The sequence below is a fragment of the Dipteris shenzhenensis genome, chromosome 4, assembly GCF_047967505.1.
Source record: "Dipteris shenzhenensis isolate YYH24624 ecotype China chromosome 4, Dip_SZ_1.0, whole genome shotgun sequence".
Classification (NCBI taxonomy): Eukaryota; Viridiplantae; Streptophyta; class Polypodiopsida; order Gleicheniales; family Dipteridaceae; genus Dipteris; species Dipteris shenzhenensis.
Genome location: NC_141599.1, coordinates 60,509,118 through 60,525,050, shown reverse-complemented (window position 1 = coordinate 60,525,050; position 15,933 = coordinate 60,509,118). Strand labels below are relative to the sequence as shown.

At 44.5% G+C, this 15,933-nt stretch overlaps 2 pseudogenes across 1 annotated transcript; both read right to left on the bottom strand.

Moving 5' to 3' along the window:
- Positions 1 to 6,210: 6,210 nt before the first annotated feature.
- Positions 6,211 to 7,723, bottom strand: LOC147903135 (25S ribosomal RNA; annotated as a pseudogene).
- An 814-nt stretch (positions 7,724 to 8,537) lies between these two features.
- On the bottom strand, positions 8,538 to 11,276 carry LOC147903134 (uncharacterized; annotated as a pseudogene). Its single transcript, XR_015540880.1, has 2 exons — positions 11,070 to 11,276; positions 8,538 to 10,882 (listed from the first exon to the last, which is right to left on the bottom strand). The product of XR_015540880.1 is annotated as an uncharacterized LOC147903134 (transcript).
- Positions 11,277 to 15,933: the final 4,657 nt, after the last annotated feature.

Here is a 15,933-nt window from a genome sequence, read left to right as displayed (position 1 = left end):
TTCATGACTGGATGTTCTCTATGAATACAACCCGCTCCCAAGATGATGCAACTCATCAATACAAGCGTACCATAGTGGTCAATCTCCCAGCTCATCACCATACGAATTATGACAATATTACTGCTCCTGAATGACTTCATCCAATGAACATGGTCCGCCCTGTCAATTGGCCTCGAGCTAAAGGTTTTCAATCCACTACGTAAGATGGCAAGCTCAAGTCAATTCATACACCTTATGCTTTGGTGGAGACAAATGGTGACATGCTTGTTGAACAACAACTCAACTAGTGCAATTCACATAATCTGGCTACACAGGTATGTTTGGATGCTTGCTATACCGCATTGTATGATTAACAACTTGTTGTTGGCAAGCTAGACCAAAATATTTAGTCTATTCTACAAGAACTCCAACAGTTGACTACTAATTCTGTTCCTCCTGTGCATACCGCCCTTCTACACAAGTCTTTTCCTCCCTCCTTACCTTCGCCATCCGCAAGTCCTATTGATAATTCCTTCTGCCCCAAAAAGCTTCTAACCTCATGCTTTGGCCCATCTTTACTGACTCTATTGCTAATGAGATCCCACAGCCTCCCGTTGAAACCTCTCCTATGTACTATAATACTTGGCACTGGGGCCATATGCTAGAATGGACCGACCCCAATCATTTTGCTAATATTGTCCCACATGCACCTTATGAAGCAATCCCTTTACCTGATCTTCCACAATAGCCTGCTCCTATGCCTCCGCCACCTCCTCAGCTCCCTCCACAATCTCCTTCTGATTCTCCAAGATCTACCTCTACTATTGGACTCCCCACACTCTATATGAATCAAGGAGTCAAGATTGAACTTATGGAAGAAGATCCGGTGCAAAATCTAGAATCCGCCTCAACTAGTTAGCAGCAATCCCAGCAGTAGTAGCAACCACCATGGCGTGGTCGCCGCACAGCCTTCCATGATGCCCCTAGTTCTCAATTTATGTAGGATGAACTCCAGACTGCATCTATCCTCTCAACACCAGCTCCTCCTCTACAACCAGTGACCCCTAACACCCTTCATGCCCATTCTATTCCTCCTTCAAGACCTGAGCCCTCTACTTTCCAACGTCCATCTTGCCATGATCAGTTTGAAAGTCTCGACATCAGCATTGAAGGGCCAAAAATCCACCTCATCGTGATTAAGGATAGCTGCACAAAACTCCAATCTTCAGTGGACTCTCTTGATCGAAAAGTCGCCGAGCATCTCATATAGTGTAAGCTCTACTCCCTTTCTACAGAAGCAGGTGCATCTGGTCATTCTATTCCCTCTGCCAGTGCTTTCTCACTCCACGACTTCTTCACCCAACCTACTGCTCCAATCCATAATCCCATGAAAACTTGGCTGGTCAATGTACATCTACTTCTTCCTGATGTCTCTCCATATTCACTTATTGCTCTCATAGATACTAAATCTGGGTTTAATATTTGTAAATACAAAGCACTTCCTCCACCTTACTGGTATGAATTACCTGCATGTGATCAAATGCATGGATCTACCATGGGCGGTAGTGTGATTTCCTGCAAGCGCTTTGCCTCTAAAGTCCCTATTTCCCTTGGAGTTGATATGTTCATAGGTAATGATTTTCTTAATCGACATCTTCCTTTCGGATTCTCTGCCACAGAAATGGTCCTCGCCATTAAAGGAACTCTTGTAAGACTCCCAGCCCGTGAACAACTCAAGAAAGTAATCAAGCCACTCCTCAATGACCTACAGATTGTTCATCAATGTTCTTCTCCTTTCACTCTTGACTACACTAATCCCCCTCTTGAATATGTTGATACTCCCACATCCTCTCCTGCTCCTTCTCATCCTTTTAGTCCTCTAAATGATGCAAAAAGTCCCCTCACAGGACCCGAGCTTGATGAATATATATACAAGGTCTTATCCATGAAGACCAGCAGAAGAGCCTGAGAACCTCCCAGCACACTTTGCTCATGTTGTCTTCCCTTCAAGAAATGCAAAAAAAGTTTATTCAAGATTGCATTAATGAATCCCCCTTGGGTTTTAAAGAAATATTTCAGCATCAGCTATCACTCCCTTTGAAGGATAATTCAAAACCCTTCAAAGAAAGTCCTTATGGATTCACCCAAGAAGATCGTATCCTCTGCAACCAAGAAATACAAGAACTTTTGGATATGGGCCTGATCTCTCATTCCCATTCTGAATGGGCTGTAGCTGCTTTCTATGTCAACAAACATTCTGAGCAGAACCGTGGCAAGAAGAGGTTGGTTATTAATTATAAACCTCTCAACAAGTGTTTGATATCCATCTCTTATCCCATTCCCAATAAGGAATATTTAATAAAGAAGATTGCAAGATCTTCTATCTTTTCCAAATTAGACTTAAAGCAGGGTTTTGGCAAATTGGCTTGATCCCCGAAGATTGCCACAAGACTGGTTTTGTTGTCCCCTACTAGGGGTTTTATCAGTGGAATGTTCTCCCCTTCGGCCTGAAGACTGCTCTAGTAGAATTCCAGAAATTCATGGATTCTATTTTTGGAGCCTATCATGAATTCTACCTGGTCTATATTGATGATATTTTGGTGTATAGTAAAGATGTTCCTTCACACTTACAACACCTAACCACTGTCTATAATCTGATCAAGGCTAAAGGTTTGGTTCTCTCTGCCAAAAAGGTCAATATTGGGTAGGAAAACATCGAGTTTCTTGGAGTACATATCCACAAAGGAAAGCTTCAAATGCAAGATCATGTACTCAAAGCCCTCATGGCTTTCCCCAATGAAATCCTAGACCGTACTCAGCTCCAACATTTCCTTGGTTGTCTCAATCTTGTATAAACCCTCTATATCACGTGCGTTCAAGGCCTATTTCTAAAATCCCTTATCTGTAAATTTTTCATTAATAAAATGTACCTCTTTTCTATACAAACTGTAAATTTTTCCTAAGACTATTTTAAATAGTCCCTTATGTATATTTATTTCTGTAAATTTTAGAAATAAAATATATACTTATGTTGAACTCACGTGATAGCATTACATATGATGAGTGACCCCCCCGAGGGATGGGGGAGCAATGGGGGATGAGGGGGGGGGGGCAATGGGGGATGAAGGGGGGCTGGGGGGAGCAAAGGGGGATTGGGGGGGGGGGGCAAGCAAAGGGGGATGAGGGGTGCACGCGCACAAGGGGGGATGTTTGGGGGGGCATGCGAACAAGGGGGGGTTTTGGGGGATGGACAAATTGATGTAATGGGATCATACCTAGGGTCCTAAGGTCTATGGTTGTGAGTATGTGAACACATGGTGTGCCTTAGGTGTGTGATGTGTGATTGAGAGATTCATGGAGGTGGTAGCTTGATTATAGGATCTTGGTGGCTTCTGTTGTGACATCACATAAGATGTACACTAGATATAACATGGTGCCTATATAATGGCCCTCTATTCATGAATACAACGCTCTTGCCTTTGCTTCTATCTCGTGTACTCTCTGCCTCTACCACGATCTCCATTATGTTCCTACAAGTGGTATAAGAGCCATACTACCCTCCATAGCCTCCCTCATCCTCAGCCTGTGCACCTTGAGCTCTTCTCCTCCATACTTCCTTCTCCTTGGAAGGAAACCATAGTTTGACTTGCCTACGTACAGCAGCCCGCCATTCACTTTCTTCAGCCTGCCATCCACACTACCTCTACTCACCGTCGCCTTCAAGAGCTTCCTACGATCCAATGCTGAAGAACAACTCAAAAGATACTTAACTTTGATGGCTAATCGTCGTCCCTGAGCTCCTCCTGCTCTCCAACTATACGTTCCATTCATCTCATAGATCTGCGCACACTCCTGGATCTGCCCGCTTGAAATCTTGGCAGTGTCATCTCATCACAATCCATCTTGCAAGCAAAACCTTGAAGGAAGCTCCCTAAATAATTTGTTCAATTGCATGACCTTCATTGTCGCTTAGCTGCCATTTGCTACATCTACCCACGCTTCTCCTGGCGACCCTACTCACTTGCTGCCCATGCAGCTGCTCCTGATGCCCACGCGCCCATGTAGCTCTATCCTTGCTATTGCACTGTCCCACAACTCCCTAGCTTGGGTCATCGCACAAGCCATGGTAGAGGCAATATTGAGGGAGAAATCATCGAGTTCCATCATCGCTGCTCACTGCTCTCTTTCTGCCATCATACACTTCGTCGTCGATGTCACTGTCGTCTGATTTTAGTTAGTTTCTTTCTTTGTTTTATCCTAAGGTTTCTAGACCTCCAGATTGCTGACACATGGCACACAATAACCTCTAGTGAGTTTCCTCTGCATAGGAACACAACTGTGTCACATTAGTAGCCATGTGGCACATAGGTCTCTACAAGCATAGTTATTCTACTGCATGTGAACACAGATATTTCCTGCTAATCACAGTGCCTCTTAAGCACAGGTTCTACATAGAAACAGAACTGTCACATCATCAAACCTACCAAGCCTCAAAACTCTTTATTTATTAAGAATTTGACCGAGGTACATAAGGCAAAGTTGCTCAGTTTCTTGAGTTTTACATGGCTAGAATCACGGATTCTCCGCTCATGAAAACGGTCATACCTTGTGGAAAGAAGCACTATGGTACCAAACATGGACTTTACAACAACAATGGCAAAGAGTCTACATCAACATGGGCACGATCGACATCATCATCCACATGGACGTCATTGAATATTTCATTCTACATATATGGAACGGACACCATGGTGGCATGGAAACGAAGATGCAAAAGGACTTCCATCAAGGGGGGAGATTTCCCTACATCTTCAATTTAGAATTTTTGTGTGTGTGGTCAATAAGGGTTCTCTGCCTTGGGATGTCCCCCTCAAATGATTGTTAGTCTTATATAAGTTTTACCTTGGTGGATGTAAGGGTATTCCCATGCATAGTCATTGTCTATCTCCCAATTGTAAACCAAAAGACCAAAGTCAGAGTGATATTATGTTGGGATGAGGATGCCCAAATGAGTCCATTGCCAATGCAACTAGAGTGAGTACCAAGTTGTGGATCATGTGTGTTGCCACTAGAGGTGGGCAAGCCATGAAGTTTCCCATGGACTACTGCTAGGGTTGAGGTCATTAATTTGTGGGGGGGAATGAAGGACAAATTGATGTAATGGCATCATACCTAGGGTCCTAAGGTCTACGGTTTTGTGAGTGTGTGAACACATGGTGTGCCTGGTTAGGTGTCAGTAGGTGTGATTGAGTGAATCTAGGTGTGTGATGTGTGATTGAGAGATTCATCGAAGTGATAGCTTGATTATAGGATCTTGGTGGCTTTTGTTGTGACATCACATATGATGTAACATGGTGCCTATATAATGGCCCTCTATTCATGAATACAACGCTCTTGCCTTTGCTTCTATCTCGTGTACTCTTTGCCTCTACCATGATCTCCATTATGTTACTATAGGGGGGGGGGGGGCATGCGCACAAGGGGGGTGGTGGGGGGGGGGGGGGAGTGCGTAAGCGCACAAGGGGGGATGAGGGGGGGGGGGGTTGCGCACGTGCACAAGGGGGCATGTTGCGGGGGGGGGGGGGGTGCACAAGTGCACAAGGGGGGATGAGGGAGGGGGGGTGCACGCACACAAGGGGGGAATGGGGGGGTGTGTACGCGCACAAGGGGGGAATGGGGGGGGGTGTACGCACACAAGGTGGGATGACGGGGGGTGGGGTTTGCACACGCGCACAAGGGGGGATGAGGGAGGGGGTGTGCACACACACGTGGGATAGGGGGGGTGGGGGTTGCACACGCGCACAAGGGGGGGATGAGGGGGGGTGCGCATGCGCACAAGGTGGGATGAGGAGGGGGGGTTGCGCACGCGCACAAGGGGGGATGAGGGAAGGTGGGGGTACACGCGCGCACAAGGGGAGATGGGGGGCACACGCACACAAGGTCGGATGAGGGAGGGTTGCACACGCGCACAAGGGGGGTTGTGCCCATGCTCACAAGGGCAAGGGACATGCAGGGGTAAGTGTGGTGTGTGCGCACATGCGCGAGAAGGGGGCGCACGGGTGTACGCACACATGCAAGGGGGTGGGAGGGCGTGCAATAGGGGGGAGAGGGTGTGCACGTAGAGGGTTGGGAGGTGCGCATGTGCACAAGGGGGGCAAGGAATACAAAAACCCCACTTGAGAGAGAGACGCGAGGAGACGGGCCACGAGGGGGTCGTGGAGAGGAGGGAACAAATCGGTGTAGTGGCAGGCTGAATCTCAATGGATCGTAGCAGCAAGGCTATTCTGCCACTTACAATACCTGGCCACATATTTAAGTCGTCTGCAAAGGATTCAATCTCCCCGATCATCTGGAATTGCCATTCAAAGTCCACGAGGCGACTCCTTTGGCCACCTCGAGGGAGGCTCTCGACACATGCTCTCAGGGACACACAGGCGTCCCTACTATCAATCGGGTAACAATCGAGGAGGGGGAGAGCGTCGCATCTAACACTGATTCTGACTTAGAGGCGTTCATTCATAATCCTACACATGGTAGCTTTGCGCCACTGGCTTTTCAACCAAGCGCAAAGACCAATTATGTGAATCAACAGTTCATCTCGTACTAAGTTGGATTACTATTGCAGCACCGCTCATCAGTAGGGTAAAACTAACCTGTCTCACGACGGTTTGAACCCAGCTCATGTTCCCTATTGGTGGGTGAACAATCCAACACTTGGCGAGTTCTGCTTCGCAATGATAGGAAGAGATGACATCGAAGGATCAAAAAGCAACGTCCTATGAACACTTGGCTGCCACAAGCCAGTTATCCCTGTGGTAACTTTTCTGACACCTCTAGCTTCAAATTCCAAAACACTAAAGGATCGATAGGCCATGCTTTCACAGTTTGTATTCGTACTGAAAATCAAAATCAAATGAGCTTTTACCCTTTTGTTCCACACGAGATTTATGTTCTCGTTGAGCTCATCTTAGGACACATGCGTTATCTTTTAACAGATGTGCCGCCCCAGTCAAACTCCCCACCTGACAATGTCTTCCGCTTGGATCGACGCGCGGACGTGCCTTAAGACCAGAAGCAGGGGCCGAGCCCCGCCTCCACCTAACGGAGTAAGTAAAATAACAACAAAAGTAGTGGTATTTCACTTGCACCAGAAGCTCCCACTTATTCTACATCTCTCAAGTCATTTCACAAAGTCCGATTAGAGTCAAGCTCAACAGGGTCTTCTTTCCCCGTTGATTCTTCCAAGCCCATTCCCTTGGTTGTGGTTTCGCTAGATAGTAGATAGGGACAGTGGGAATCTCGTTAATCCATTCATGCGTGTTACTAATTAGATGAAGAGGAATTTGGCTACCTTAAGAGAGTCATAGCTACTCCCGCCATTTACCCGCGCTTGGTTGAATTTCTTCACTTTGACATTCAGAGCACTGGGTAGAAATCACATTGCGTCAACATCCACAGGGACCATCGCAATGCTTTGTTTTAATTAAACAATCGAATTCCCCTTATCCGTACCAGTTCTGAGACGGTTGCTCACCGCCTAGGGAGGGCCGCCCCGCAAGGAACGACATTCTGTGCCCAGTCGACACGCAAAGGTCCGCCCTCGCCACCGCTAGTGCAACTCGGGCAGACCCCCGACAACCTCCAGGGTCAGTTTGCATACCCCTAGACCCAGCCCTCAGAGCCAATCCTTTTTCCGAAGTTATGGATCCGTTTTGCCGACTTCCCTTACCTACATTGTTCTATCGACCAGAGGCTGTTCACCTTGGAGACTTGATGTGGTTATGAGTACGACCGAGCATGATCGGCAATCGCTCCTCCAGATTTTTACAGGCCGTCGGGGGCGCACTGAACACCGCGAGACGTGCGGTGCTTTACCAGCCGTTGGACCCTATCTCCGGGTAATCTGATTTCAAGGTGGGCGGGCTGTTAAAAAGAAAAGAGAACTCTTCCCGGGGGCCCAGCGGGCATCTCCGGATTCGGTCACGTTACCGTCCACCGCCACGTCCCAGTTCAGGAATATTGACCTGATTACCTTTCGATGTGCAGCGCGTAGTGCGCCCTTGACACAGGACTGCCCCATCTCTTAGGATCGACTAACCCATGTCCAATTGCTGTTCACATGGAACCTCTCTCAAAGCTCTCATGTGTCTCAATATAAAAGATAACATCTCTACTAGTTTTAAGTCTTTGAGGATCGCCCTCGATCAAACCATAGAGTACCACGGCAGTTCCACACAACCATGTGCAATCTAACCTATGTACCCCTATCCCATAGACTTGACACAGCCATGCCTTGTTTTTATCCCTTTCTCCTATCGATTGATTGATTTTGAGAGAGAGAGAGAGAGATTGCTGCTTCTCCTTCAATTTGTAGGTTAGTTGTGATCTCCTTGCTACAACTATGTGATAATCCTATGCTTTCCCATAGTGAAAGTGAGGATTGAGTGAAAGTGAGGATTTATTTTATTTTTATTTTTTTAAACAATATGATAGATCATCCCATCCTTTCCTGTAGTGACTTCCTCTTCAAGTCTCAATCATTTACTTCCTTACAAAGGTAGAAGGGATGGTCAAAGAACAAAGGAGCGAGTCCAACCATTATCCACTACCCTGTGGTAGGATTGTAGATGCTGTGAAATTTAAAGGATTGAAGTAAGTTGTCCTTGGAGTAAAAAGCAATAACACATAATTTCATACCGCAATGGGCAGACTGCCGTTCTCCTTATCTTTGGGCCAGCAGATCAGCATTCAATAGCAGCAAATATTACCTCCAGTTCGTTTCAGATCTTCCACACTGAGCAAGAATAGATCTTACTTTTGCAGCAATAGAAGTGGAAAAAAGGGGGGCTCTTGCTAAAAGCCAAACTAACACAGTGGACCTTTTTTGCAAAGATCCTAACACTCAGATCCTACTAGAATGTGCGTGCACATGTAGAACAAAGAAGACTGCAATACTCAGGTAATGCACAGTCAAGAGATCACGTAATGAATCCCCCAAAATAGGCCAAACCTGTACAAAATGATGCCGATGCCTTTTACGAGTCTAAAATTGCAAGATCTTCCAAAGTTTTTTGAATTTCTCTGATGATTGAAATCCTGTTCTCTTCCATCACTGCTGAGGCCACGTCTGATGAAAGAAGACCCTGTAACTTCTCTTCCATCCTTCTTCCTCCATCCCACCTGCCCGCCCTGAAAAAAGCTTGGGATAAAACTCTGTAAGTGATTGGTGTGGGTTCTATTCCAGCTGCTTGCATCTCCTTAAATACTTCTACAACATTTGATAGCTTCCCCAACCTGTCATAGCCACCTATGAGGGCAGTGTATGTGATAACGTTCGGCTGATATCCATGTTTGCGCATAATGTGCAGAAGCTTATGACCAGCTTCAGCTTTACCAGCAATGCCGAGGCCATTTATCAGCATAGAGTAGGTGAAATTGTTTGGTTCATGGCCTGCCTGCAACATTTGACCATAAACTTCCATGGCCCGCTGATACATCCCATCTCTCATCAGAACATCTATAACCCCAGTATACACTGATCCATCAGGCGTTGTACCCATTTCTCCCATTTTTTCAAATACTTTAAGAGCCCCAAGAGCATCATGACATGAGCTGTAACATTCAATTATCTGATTAAACAACCATGGTGGCACCTCCAGACCCTGTTCATGCATCTCATTTAGCAGACAATCAATAATTGGAAACCTTCTGGCACGCAAAAGGATAACAACCATTTTTATGTATGTCGTGTCATCATGCTTGTACCCCTCTTGACTCCTCATCCACTCAAAGAAGCCAAATGCAACATCCACATCTTCGAGATCTTTCATGAGATATAGAGCTATCTCTGGACTCCATCGAAATTCCATCTTTTTCAAAGTTTGAGCAGTTGATGATCCCCAAGCTAGCAAGAGTACCTTTTTCAATATCCAAATCCTCATCTGTATCCTCAAGCTCTGAGCCAGTGGTTGTTCCTTCATCAGATCTTGCAGAGCCAGAACTGTCCCCTCCGCTTGGATCATTGGCATAAGCAAAGTAAGATTCCCATGCTTTTGCCAAGATTTCTGTGCTTTTATTAGCTCTTCTACAGGCCCTACGCACTTTGAGCATCGTACTTCTGCTTGGTGCACGATCTGTATCCCTCATCTGTACAAGCAGACTCACATCAGAATCAAGGACATCGGGGTTCTTTGCAGGGTCCAGGGCATGAGCCTTGAGATGAGCTCTCACAAGTAGCTCATAAGTTGGCTAGAAAGGCCGTACTCCAAGCCTGATAATAAAAAAGGCTGATTCCAACTTTTGTGAAGCTACAAGACCTTCAATCAAATAATGATAAGTTTCAGCATTGGGAGAACAATGGGCTTGCAGCATTTCTTTGTAACATTGTAAGGCTTCCTGGTGTTTACTTGCCTTCAAAAGCGCACCAATAGCACAATTGTAAGCATCAATATTCAATCGTATATCAACATGCTTTAACAAATTCCAAACTTCAAGGGCTTCTTCCAGTTTTCCAGCTCTTGCATGGGCACATATCATACCCGTGTAAGTGGCCAGATTTATTTCACAGCCATCAACTTTCATGTCCTCGAATAACTGCTTTAAATGATCTGAAACCTTGGCTGATTTAAATCGTTGGATCATTGCAAGACAGGTCTGTTTATCATGCTTGAACTCATTATGTCTTCTCGACCAGCAAAAAAAGTCCCAAGCTTAGTCTACTGGTAATTCCTTTACTACATCAATCACAGCAGGAGCAGTAAGTCGCACATTCAAACCTTCCAACTTCTGCCTGACATCATCCTCACCTTTAATGGCATCAAGTATCCTATTGACAACCTTTCTATGGGCAACTGCTTTTTCAACCTCAAAGGCCTGCGATGGCTTATAGCGGCTCAATAGTTTTCTGCACGAGTAAAGCTTACACATGAGATAGTCTCAATCATCCACAAGAACAAGTGAGAATAAAAATAAAACACAGGGTAAGAGATAAAAAGTACACCATGCTCTCTGGGCTGCAAAAAGAGCTACAAATATATTGCTGTTATGCAAAACTAAATAAGTATCCTCTATAATTTTGTTTCAAAAGATACCTTACAAATACAGCAAGATTGGGTCTCATCTGGATCTAGCACATCAATAAATGGCTTCCTGCATTTAATGTCTCCTCCCCTCTTCTTTTCAATCAGGTACAAGCCTCTTTAACTTGCTACTCCACTAGCTAATAAAACTTGGCTCTAATGTTCTGCAACTATGAGCAACCCTGATGTGTTCACACCTTAGGCAGTCAAGTGGTGGCACATGAGCTTCATCTTCCACCCAACCCCATCCCCACAACCCAACCACATGAGCTTCATCTTCCACCCAACCCCATCCCCACAACCCCACATCTACCTCCACCCACATCTCTAATGCCCATAGCCATGGCTGTCTAGATGGCAGCCACACAGCACACAACCACATGGAACAGCCAGAGCAGTCCTCAGGCATATGCAGAAGCTACGGAGCCCCAGGACTCGACAAGAGAAGCAGTGCAAGCGGGGCAGAATACCAAGCACGATGCTGCTATTTATATGCCTCCCAAGCCCTGCCCTGGTCAGCCAGGGTAGGGCTCGGGAGGCCAACCCCATCCCCACAACCCCACATCTGCCTCCACCCACACCTCTAAGGCTCATAGCCATGGCTGTCTACATGGCAACCGCACAGCACACAATGGAGCAGCCAGAGCAGTCCACAGGCATATGCAGCAGCTACGGAGCCCCAGGACTCCACAAGAGAAGCAGTGCAAGCGGGGCAAAGAAAAACAAACAATTCTGATTTCTGATTTTTCCCCATGCTCTGCACATCTGAGTCTTTTTCGTTTCCTCTTCATCATGTGCATGTGGCAAACTCCCAATCACATATGGAAGAAGTCCTGCGGAAGGTTTAGGCCTTTTGCCCTTCCGATCAGCCTGTTTATCACCATTCTTATCATCATTTGACCTGTCTCTTTTCTTGGATGGGCAATCATAAGAGCGGTGTCCCTCTCCTTTGCATATAAAACATTTGTTTTGCTCCATGAGTGACTTTTTCTCTTCATCAGATAACTTGGTACGGGGCTGTTTATTAGGCTGTCCACGCCTTTGACCAGCTTTGAATTGGGCTTTTCCTCCCTTTTGAAACGGTCGTTTGCCATAATTTTTATTTTCAGATTTGATGTCCTTATCCTGGTGTTTGGCATCCCGTTTGTTGTCTTCTTTCTTGCTGTCCATAAAGCCCAAATTCTTCTCCTGCATCCATGCATATGCTGTCCTTGCATTCTCAATTAATTGAATCATAGAACCCACCTTGGTTTTGATGCAATAATCACGTAGCTCACTAGGCAATCCACAACAATACCTCTCTATTTGGTCTTTCAAAGAAACATGCCTATAAGAGCTCAATGGCAGCAAAACATCCCAAAACCTCTGGGTGTAATCATCAAGATTCTTGCAAAGTTTGTATGACAAGTCATGCCAGTGTGAAAGTACTTCAACTTCAAAAGTTGGAGTAAGCCAAGTAGAGGTGCTTAAATTCCAGCCAAGTAGTAGGTGCATCTCCATGAAGCATAAGGTTGGTGCACCACTTAAGTGCATTGCCTTTCAAAAATGTGGCGACCTTCCTCATTTTGGATGCTTCTGTAAACAAACCCCTAAGAAATGCAGCATCAAACTGTTGAAGGAATGTGAGGGCTTTGTACCTGTCCTGTACTCCATTATATGTATCAAACTTGACATGAGAACCACCATCCTTAAATTCTTTATATACATTTGATATTGGCTGTCCCAAAGATGGCTGTATATTTGCAGCATTCCCTTCACTAGGGAGAGCCATGCTTGGCTGAACATTAGACATGGGAGCATATGTTGTGGCTTGCATTTGCACCAAAATATTCAGGTTGCTGCCTCAAATATGGCTGAGGTGGTTGAACCACATTTATGGACTGCACATTATTATTTTGAGGAGTAGAAGTACCCAAACCAAGGCCTTGTGCTGGCTGCTCATACTGTTGCACTGGCTGTACTTTTTATACCTCTTTCTCAAGTGCTCTTTTGGGTGATTCCTCTCTCTTGGAAGTCACTTTCTGAGTCATTTTTGATGGCTGTCCCTCATGGGAAACTGATGCATGAGTGTGCGGTCCGCCATGAAAAGCTGATGCATGTGTGTACTCACTCTTTCCGTGCTTGTGCTTTCTTGATTTCTTCTTCTTCTTGGCATTTGTTTGCACAATCTAAGCCAAATTTTGAGCCAGCTGAGTCAAAGCAGTCACTGCACTTGCAAGCTGTGCATTCAACATAGTAGCATCATCTGACTCACTGCTAGAACTAGTATCACCATTGAGCTCAGTTGTAGCTTCATGTGTGGCCTGCTCAAAAGGCATTTGTTGTGCTCCCTGCAGCTATACACTAGCTGGATCATTAAGGCTTTCCTGCCTTCTCCTTTGAGGAGTTGTGGAGCTCTCTTGCTCATGGGTACTCACCATGTTTATGGTTGTAATATTCAGCTGTCAAAAAGTGTAGCAAAGATATCCTTCCACCAAACTACCGAGGCCCACCTCTTGAGAAAGAGTCTGGTATCCCGGCAATGGAACCAATGAAACCAGCCTCTAATCACTCAGAGGGTAGTGGAACTAAACCTTTAATCACTTCAGCACTTATTTACAGCTCACAAAGCATATACCACAACCATTAACCATTGCATGATCACCATTTGGCATTTACCCATTTGTTCACAAACAAAACCACTGAAAAAGGGATGGAGGCTAGAATGCCCCTGCTCAACAAACATAGACAAGTGCACCCGATTGGCCCTAAACACTGTGGCGCCCCTTTCGGTATTTCTTTATATTTCACAGTGAAAGGAACACTCTCTTCCAAATAAATTGATGGAGTCTTCTTAGCTCTACGTACTAGAGCCAACATAGATGACTGCATCTGTGAATTATGCATAGAGAACCACATACCAAAGAATGACCTTAGCCAACAAGTATCATAGCATGAAAGGCTACACGTGACCACACATATGGAACACAAATGAAATATATGATTTTACCATCAAAACCTAGCATGCATACTACATGTAACATGGCATCTATCAATCCCACATAAACTAACACATTAAAAAGTTCATGAATGTAGCATTACAACACACCATGCATGGAATTGTAGCATACCTTAAGAGTTATACCATGGTATTTACAGTATCCATGTGGAAGCTTGTCATGAATGACTACACATCTGACAACTTCCAAGCCTTGAACAAATGCAAAGTGCTCCATCCACGAAATACAGTGTCCTACAATCAAATGACACTATCTCATACAAGAAAAATGGGAATAGAGGACATATAACAACAATAGTGCTAGATATTGAACCTTACCTGCCATAGGACATATAACTGCCAGCCAACCACTATCTGATAATGAAGCTGCTGCAACGGCAAGCCCATAACGCACATGGTCCTCTAATAAGAGGTTCCAAACTGGGATGGGTTCTCTCTCATCAAGTGGCCAGTGGGAAAGTCAACCAATATAAAATCCGCAGCCCACTTAATCTTCTTACCCAACCGCATGTAGTCTCGATCAGGGCTAACTACATTCATGAAAAACTCATGCAAAATAGTATACTTTTCATTTTTCTTGGACTGTGAAAAGTCCATGCCCATGGTTATGTAATCACCCATCATACAAGCATATAATGGAGTGATACCACGAGTCAATAGATATCCGGTGACTGTGCCTTATGAAATACATAATGTTGTGCTAACTTTGTGATAGATTGTGAACCTACATGGAAATTTTATATCAAACACAACCAAAGGAAATTTTGAAACACCGATAGCAAGAACAAAAAATAACTAGAACCTTACTTGCATGCTCCATTTGATCCTTATCTTGCCTTGGTGGACTAGATGGCTCCTCATCTAAATGGATAGGAAAGAATAACGTTAGTATACTATTCTAAACCCTCATCATAAACAATATTAGAAACTCAACATGTATGTATATTTCTTACCTTTCTTTTAAGCTTGTTCTTGTTTTTGTGCTTGTGTTTTTGTTTTTCTAGAGCTTCCCCCCATTTTATCCTTACTTTCTTCAATGTCCTTAGATGAAGCATATTTCTTGTGAAAGTCTCTCTCACGTACCAAGACTTGTGCCTTGGGGAAGTCTATCCACCAAGGACAATTTGCAAGCTCCCATTGAGAGTGATTGTGCATGCCAGAGGATACATACAAGTAGCATGACCAATTTCCACCCAACTCTTGCACAAATTTGGAATCTCTAAGATCTTTCTCTCTCTTACCAAATGAGCAAGATACCTACAAATCAATAATCACTAATTATTTGGACCTCCTATATAAAGAAAGGTTCACAAAAAAATTGAGACAAATAAAAATGATTGTCAAGTTCAAAATAAAAATGATTATCAAGTTCAATGTTGTTATAAGCTTCACAAAACAAATAGAAAAGCACCATCATGAAAACTAAAAGGGACCAACCTGTAGACAACCCTGTGAGTGGCCATGTCCAACTCAGAGAGACCGTCTGCTTTCTTTCCTCCCTTACTCTAAATCTTTGAATCCTTTGATCGTAGAGCTAAGAACAAATGCTTTCTTCCTTCTAATTTTATGTCCTCCATGTACTGTTGCATTGTGTAATCTTTTGGTGTCTCTAAAGGAACGCCCATGGTTGTTACAATCCTCAAGTCATCAAGAACTTTCAAAGCTTGGGTCTCTACTTTCTCAAGAAATATCTTTCTATTAATCCATCTACACAAGTGAAAAACAAAGTATTCACACAACTAAGACTTATGGCACTTCTATAATACATACAAACACTACAAAATAAGTTTATTTATGAAAGGAACAACTTACCCTCTATACTCCACATCCCCCACAAGCATGAAATCTCCATGAAATACATATCCCTCATTGGTTTGG